The 8270-nt window shown below is 46.9% G+C and overlaps 1 protein-coding gene across 1 annotated transcript in view; it reads right to left on the bottom strand.

The window, feature by feature from the left end:
- The window catches only part of ZMIZ2 (zinc finger, MIZ-type containing 2), a 119324-nt gene extending 112324 nt beyond the window's left edge, over positions 1-7000 (bottom strand). Inside the window, exon 1 of the mRNA XM_015417064.1 lies at positions 6781-7000. The gene's annotated coding sequence lies outside the window, so the exon portion shown is untranslated. The remainder of the gene's footprint in view (positions 1-6780) is intronic.
- Between the last annotated feature and the right edge of the window lie 1270 nt (positions 7001-8270).

The raw sequence follows: 8270 nt of genomic DNA, 5'->3' as shown, positions 1-8270 counted from the left end.
CACCTGGAGAACCTTTGGCACAAACTCATGAAGGGCTGAAAGGTGGCATATCTCAGGAGATACCTGTGGTGTAGACATTTAAGCACAATTTACATCAGTTCCATTCCAAACATCAATTTCACCTCAATAATGTGGAAAAAGACAGTCACTTGTTTTCTGCAGCTCTGGAATGGGACCTGTTCTGAAGCACAGATAGAGGCGTCAAGCATAGCAGGTTATTATGGGAAAAGATCTCTCTGGTGCAGTGATTTTGCTTGAGGGACAAGGGAGGGAGAGTCAGATTCTGTGTAGCTGAGTGCCAAATAATGGCCATTAGTGAGATACTCCTGGATGGAAGTAATGGAATACATCCTGCTCAAGTTGCCAGATTTTTTACTGTCCCCTGCTACTGTGCTTTTACAGGGAGGGGAAATCCTTCCCCTGCCAGTTTCTGCAGATTTAACAGCTGCTAAAGACATGGGAGTCTAGCACTTCTCTACCATATCTCAGTCAAATACTATGCAAAACCAACCAACTCTATGGAATCACTCATAACACCAAGAGGAAAAGCCAGATACAACCACCCTGTAAGAGCAAAAGTACACAACCAGTGGTTAACACATGCAAGGCAGAAGGCTAGCTTAGTACCAGGCAGGAAAGAACAACTTCATTTCCTCACTGTAGCCTGAAGTGTGTACAGTACAACAACAGGTACATCACACAAGAGTGCAAATTGTGTAGTAAGGCTCCAAGCCCTGCCCAAATCTGAGAGATGGAACTTTGTTCTGGTAGGCTGGATACCAAACTCTCCAGCACAGAAATCTGTTAAGTTTTAACTGAACTGAATCTCTGCCTAGTGTGCTTTGCAAATTAATTTCCAGAGTAGCTACAGTAACTACCATATCATTCTCTTGTCTTACCTAGGTTTCTCAGAACATAACTGAAGCAAAGCATACTTCCTAGGAAGTAAATCTAACAGTCCAGGGGCTGCAGTAAGGAAGGGGAATTGTGTGAGATTGATTTAAAAAGTAAAATGTTTAGTTGGGTGTTTATGATGATGCATTCAATATTACCTATTTTTTAAAAACAAACAGATGACCTGACCAAGAAGCCTACAGTTCAGACTTGCAACAAGGTTTATTTATTTAGTTAGGCTCTGAGCACCTATTTGGTTCAAAGAAAGCACTGCATTTTCTTCACTTAAGACTATACCTGCGCTCCTCCTCTTATTAGAGAGTCAATATTAAGTAGAACTAACAAAAGACACAACAACAGTTCCATATGCCCAATTAGAGCCTCCTACACATTACCATTCCCTCTGCAGTTTTTTATTTCCAAGTTCGTTTATTAATTAAAATGACTATTATCCAACTACACAGTTCTCAAGTGCCCTTTTCTTAATTTACTTACTTACTTTATTTATAATTTGCTTTCTTGTTGAAACTCAAGGTGCAGCAAACTCCACCAATTCCCCCTCCTGCTGCAGTTTGCTGAACCCCACACCCCAGTTTTGTTTTTGGTGGCCAGCAGTTACTGTCATCTTTGGAATGTGGTTGGATACCGGCCAATATGTATTCCCTGCCTTTTCTACTGTGAGAGATGCGAAGGCCCAGAAAACTCCCCCAAACATTTGTGGGATGGAGATGTTTTCCCCACACCAGGACTCAAAAAACATTCCAGCAGAAAAACTGGGAACTACTGGGGAGCACTGAAAAAACCCACCCGTGAAATATTACCTCTTTTGAAAATAGTGAAATGCTTTTTAAAACAAGGTTTTGCTTATTCCAGATGTATAGCTTGAAAAAGTAAAAGGATTCCTTTTAATTTTTCCAGTGGAAAAACTGGGAAATTTGCAGGAATGCCAGGGGAGAAACAGCCTATTGTTTTCCCCTTTTGGAATGAGTGACATGAAAGGCAAAGTTTTACTCAAAAGGCGTGCGCCAAAAATTTTTATATTAAGAGAACCTACAGCATTAGATAATGATAATTCCTAGGTATACCGTAGACATTTACATGTATTTTTTCAAGATTTTTTTTCATTTAAATGTAAATAATGCTGACGACAATGTGTTGAATTGTTATATATTATTCAACAGTTAGTCCTACCTCTTCTGACTGTATGAGAGAGTTATATCCAAACAATACACTTTTGTGTTAGGTATATACATCTTCCCCATTATACACCTCTGAAAACATTCAAAGGAAAGAAGTTTTATCTACTCTGTTTCCTTTCTGCTAAGGGTAGCTGATCACACATGCAAGGCTTGGGTACAGCTGATAATTTTTTTAAAAAAATTATTTGTTTTGTTTAAAGTTTGCATGGTCTATGGCCTGGGGTTAGATCCTTCCTCTCTGCTCAGCCACGCATGGAGTTTTCCTCAGCATAAAGAGTCTTCTGTATGAGGCAAAGCCTCTTCTGCCAGCTAAAAACATTTGGTAGGATCCAACCCCTAACTTTACACTTGTGTTAATAGGACATTTTTGTCATTTTTATCCCAAACTTCCTCCAAGAAATTCAGGGCCGTGCACATGATTCCTTCTCCCTTGCTTTTTACTCTCACTCACAAAAACTCTGTGGATCAGATTAAGTGGAGAGAGGCGACAATCTTTCATGGCTCTCCCCAATCCAACACTTCAACAGTTTACTATTCTAGCCACTAAACCACCCTGTTGAGAAGGCACACAGGCAAACTTCAACACCATTGCTTCTATCCTCCAAAGACCAAACCATGCTATGACTGCAAGACTAACTAATACTACATGGAATTCTGCATGAGTTTTTTTTTAATTCACTACTCAAATGGTCCCTACTTTTTTTTTTGGTATGGAGACCCACAAGTCCAAATTTAGTTGGCACAGTGAACCACTTAAAAAACAACAACAGAGCATGCACAAATTTTAGAAAACTACAAAAGCCTGGGACTCACTTTCACAGGTTTCATGATCCACAAGTGGGGAAATACTATACTGGTCCACTTCTGAACGACAGGCCTTGCTTATTATTTAACAGTTCCTACAGAACATATCCCCGCTTTTGATCTGCCCTTCACCCCAAACTTCACTCCATGCTGATAACCTTTGCAAATCATTTCCTTGCTGACATTCTAGCTATGAAAGAGGGATGCTGTAATCATTAATTTCTATCCTGCAAAAAATAAAATAAAGCAGACTTAATTGATCCCTTCAGACCAGGCAATTAGAGAAGAATCCCTGTGGATGCCAACTGGTGTTGGATCTGAATGTTTTTCTTTTAGAAAATCTACAGGATTTTCCCCTGCAAATGATGGCTGGCATGTACAAAGCTGCCTTCACAGATCAAACACTAGAAACACAACAGACTAGAGAATCTTCATATCACCTCATAGTAACAATACTTTTTGATGAAAAGAGTTCAGACCTCCAACTGAGAGTCATAAGAAACCTGTGATGTTTATGCACATATGAATCAGCTTCTTTGAAATACAGGAGGAAAGAGTTATGAAGGAGGCACCCAGGCAGCTTCATCCTGTGCACAGAAACCAGCCCTCTTTGTAAGCACAATTTGTTTGCAAATAGGGGTGCATAGTATTTTGGCCTTAGGAGCCTAGAAAAGCTGTGAACTTGGGAAGCACTGCCACCGACAACACAGCTTCTTTAAAAATGAAGAAGCTGGCCTCAAATAGAACAGAAACTTTCAGAGCAGCAGGAGTAACTGAGTATCTAGACATTAAAAATCCCCTCTCTGAGCCCATCTTCCTCTTCCCCTCTTAAGTCTTTAGGATACTGGTTAAGGAAGTGAAGAGAAAATGGCCAAAGACATGGATCTTTGTAACTCATGCAACTGGCAAAGGATCCCCCAGCTGGTCTACTGAGCCTCTTCTATAGAAACACCTGTGTCTTCTACCATTTTCTTCTCCCTCTCAAATGTTCAAAGAAGCAAAAGTAAACCTCCGATTTAGTCTTTAACCAGCTCCCAGAACCAACACGCACCACGGTTCCAGAGTTGTAGGTGACCAAGGCAGTTGCTGTCACGTTGGACATTATACTGTCTAGCAACAGCAGGCAATGCACAGATCCAGAAGCAAGACTTGGCTGCATCAACATCCACAGCACTGTGGATGAACCCCATTTTCTGCACCCAATTCATGAGGGCCATAAAAATGGCTTGCAGGGGAGGGCTTACGATGCAAGGGTACACGGCAAGCTCTGCATACACATAGTTTTTCGATTCTGCTTCCAACACATTCTGTCAAAAAGGATCTCAGAGTTTGCAGGTAGCCAAGCAGGTCCAAGGAAAAACCCAGACATAAAAGTCATGGAATACCTCTTAAGAAAATCAACCCAAATGTAGGAAACATCTACTTCTGCCAGAACTCTTCATCAGGCTGGAGATACATATAAATATATAGAAGTCAAGGCTGATGGTGAATTCTGGCAGAACTTGAAAACTTGCACAGTGTTGTATTGTTTTTGACTGGACCTAATTACAAATATTTAAAGGATCTCAGGTAGAAAAGGTGGGAAAGCCTGGTGTCTGTGACCTTGGAGAGACCCTGCTAAGTCAGAGCAGACAGTAAATGAGTTAGATGGACCACTGATCTGACTCGGGTGTAAGGTAGGTTCAGAGGTTCCCAGCTCTCATCCATCCCTTCCTTGGAAAGGCAGGACTGATCTCAGCCAATGCCTTGTGCCACTCTAGTTGTCCAAACAGACACATAGACAGAGCCAGATCCTTTGCTCAGGGATCAGACCCATGCCTGTTACCCTCAACCTGCAACCCAGGCAAGGGACTGGGGGGGGGGGGAAGCAAACAGTACACAAACTATCTTCAGATCCTTCCCCATGCTGGTGACCCAGCATTACTGTGGTTGCCCTGCCATCACACGCACAAGCTTTACAAACCAGCAGTTTGGCCTAAAAAAACCACACCACCAAGGTAAAAGAACAGGCAACAAGAGGGACTAGCCACACAAGATCACCCCAACGTCAGCTGCCACCCCCTGCTCTGTGGTTTCTGTCTTCATTCAAATTCTCATGAAGCCTGAGAGCTTATGTATTTATAGACTCAAGCCACTTCCTGGGGCCATACTCTCTCCCTCTCTCCCCCAGGCAAATCATGTGCTAGCGAAACTCCAGGAGAGAAAGAGAGCATCAACATCACCTTGGAGATCAAGGAGAGAACCATCCTTTTCAGATAATCTGGAAAGATCCCTGCCTGGATGTTCCTACTTCAGTGACTGTTCTCCTCCAATAAAGTTACAAGGAACTCTGAGAAAAACCCTGAGCCCAGCAGTGCCTACAGAAGCCAAGAGCTGCCTCAAGGGGCTGGGAACCCAAAGAAGAGATGCTCATTCCTTTGGTGGCTTCCAGCTTCCCAGACCAATAAAGCAAAATGCCAGAAACTGGACTGGTGGCAGAAAATACTTGGCACCCACCATAGAGCTACAGCCCTTCACGCAAGCAGACCAAAATCTGCAGGGGGGGGGCTACTCTTAAAACCAAAAGAACTCTTTCTACTTTAAGGAGTTAACAAAAACAAACAAACAAAAAAACCCCTTAGCTTCTGGAAATTAATTGGAATAATGCAAATATCAGTGTGGACTGGCCAAAGATGTTGGGCTACTACACAATTCAAATGATGATGCTCTGACCTCTTCCTATTCTGCCACCACCCTAGCTTTTAAAAAAAAGTGGTAGGTTTGAAGTGGAAAATGTTCTCTTTTTATCTTACACACACATACACAGATGGCCTTCAGCTTCTTGCCCCCCCCCCAAAAAAACACAGGGTCAAATATGGTACAAGAATCTTCAACAAGATCCCTCTGCTAGTTAAAAACAAATGACCCAATGAAGCACCCTCTGGCCCATTTATAATTGTAACTGTCATGGGGGAGACAGACTCCTAGCAGACTACAGGGAAACCCCCCCCCCTTTCTTGGCATTGAAGTTTTCTCAACTGATATCCCAAAAACACTGGCATAGCTGATGAAGGGAACTGCTCCCTTAGGACCAAAATTAAACAGAAGCACCTTTAGCAAAATGTAGTCCAGCATCAGCTTTCCTGAGTCAGAACTCACCTGAAGTATACAACCGAGGGGCCTGATTTTAGCTACGGTGGGGTTACGAGTCTCTCCCAAAATAGTGCAGGCGGTTCCATTCCCAACTTCCAGAGAATGTCACTGCCCGGGAAAATAACCCAAGGATTCGTCCCTCCCTCCAGAGGGCACATGGGGAAAGGGCTGACCAGCCAGCAGGCGCTCTTTTGCAAACAACCCCGCCAAGCCTCTTACGCCCCCCCCCCCAAAGTGCCCACATCTCCCATGGCAGGTGCCATATCGGTGCCCACATCTCCCGTGGCATCCGCTTCTGTTGCCATAGAGACCCACTTTGCCTTGGTGCGGCTTAGCCAAAAAAGCACCAATAATCCAATAATCAACACCACAAAATATTCTTCCTTTTATCCCCCCCTCCAGCACCAACAATAAAACATGGCAGCTTGGCTGGGCACCCCCCAAGAACCGGGCAGCTCCCTCCCGGTGCCCAGCAACTCTCCCTGTCGCCAGAACGGTGCACTCCGCGAAAGCCCAGCGAACTGCCGCTGAGCACAACATTCGAGAAATGCGAACGGGTTTCTCCGGAGGGCTGGAGGGGATCCAGGGGGCTTTAAATGTAAAATATCTCCCTGTCCTTCTGGGGACAGACCCCCGCCTCCTTTCTTCCACCAGCCCCAGTCCATAAGCGCGGCTCCACCGCCTTGCCCGTCCCCGAAGCGCCAGCCTTGCCCCCGCTGCCACCTCCCCCGGAGCCAGCCGAGCCACGTACCTTTGCAAGAAGACGAAAATGGCCCTTGCCTTTCTCTGCCTGGTGGAGAGGGGAGGGCCCCTCGGAGCCGTGCTCCCGAGCTGGTTTCTTCTTCTCCTCCTCCTCGGGATTATGTCTGCGTGCGGGTGTGTGTGTGTGTGTCGGTGCGTCCTCCTCCCCTCGCTCTTTCTCCTTACAGAGCTTTCTGCCCTTGCTCCATCGCGGCGGCGGCGGCGGCGGCTGCTTCGGCGACCGTGTGCAAGCTAACAAAGCCTTTCTTCTTGCGCCGCCTGCCTGCCTGCCTGCCTGCCGCCCTCCCTCCTTCTCTCTCTCTCTCTCTCTCTCTCTCGCCTCTGCCTACTGCTGGCTGCTACTGAAGCCACCGACCTGCGGGCGCATCGCACTTCCCCACCTCCATCCTGCCTGCGCTTCCACCTCGCAGCTCCAATTGCACAATAGAGCCCCGGCAGGCTCATCAATATTCATTGCCTGAGCCCTCCCCCTCGGCCGCTTAGGCGAAAGTAATGGAGCTCCTATCGCCGGGCTCAGGGGGAGGTGAGGCAAGGGCGGGGCGGGAGGAGGCCGAGAGGGAGAGGAGGGAGAGGAGGGAGAGGGAGCCTCGGCTCGGCTCGGCTGGCGGCGCGCTCGGGGAAGCGGCTGCACCGGGGAGGTGATCTCCGAAGCGCTTCGACTAGGCGGGCTGCTGCAGCCCAGCCCGAGATGGTGAAGGGGAGGGTGGGGAGAGAGGCTGGCAGGCAGGCAGACAAAAGGGGGAGGCTCGCTCGCTCGCCCTCTCTTGTCTTCAGCCGCTCCCCCGCTGCAAAGATTACAAGGCGGCGCGCTCGCTGCGTCGTGCCACTGGACGGTGGCTGGAGGGAACCGGGGCGGGAGAGGAAAGGGGGGAAGAGAAGGGAGGGAGGGTGGGCCACGCTTGCTTGGGAGGGAGAGGATGGGAGGGGTGGGGAGGGAGGTTACATCACGGTTAGGCGAGAGCTACTGCAGCCCCTCTGCGAACCAGCTGGAGACGCACAAGCCCGCGGGGTGGTGACTTGGCCAGTGTCAGTCTGCGGCGAGGAGCACATTCAGAAGAAAGGCCAAGGCGGTCGGGATCGACGCCTCCCTCCCTCCCTTTCAGCATTTATATAGCGCTTAAAACGTGCACATTGTCTTGTTGCCAAACAGCCCAGTGAGGTAGGCCAGTAGCGATTCCCCTAATGCAAAGGGAGAGGGATCGGAGTGTAAGCTCCTGTTCGTACTTAGAATTTATGTAGTGCTTTCGGTATTAGAAAATGCTTTGCCTACATTATCTTATTGCAAAACAGCCCAGTAAGGTAGGCCAATTTTATCACCCCCATATTGCAAATAGGACACTGAGGTGGAGTGGTTTCTTTGCCGCCTGGTGAGTTCCTGGTGTTACCAAGATTAGAACCAGGAGTCTCTTGGGTTATTCTCTTAGCCATTACACCACACCGGTTTGTGCTGCAGAAGGCTTTCTTGACTTATTACATAGA

This window comes from Gekko japonicus, unplaced genomic scaffold (genome assembly GCF_001447785.1).
Source record: "Gekko japonicus isolate JY-2015 unplaced genomic scaffold, Gekko_japonicus_V1.1 scaffold709, whole genome shotgun sequence".
NCBI lineage: Eukaryota > Metazoa > Chordata > Lepidosauria > Squamata > Gekkonidae > Gekko > Gekko japonicus.
Note: the sequence above shows the minus strand (reverse complement) of the source record. Positions and strands in the feature narration are given on the sequence as shown.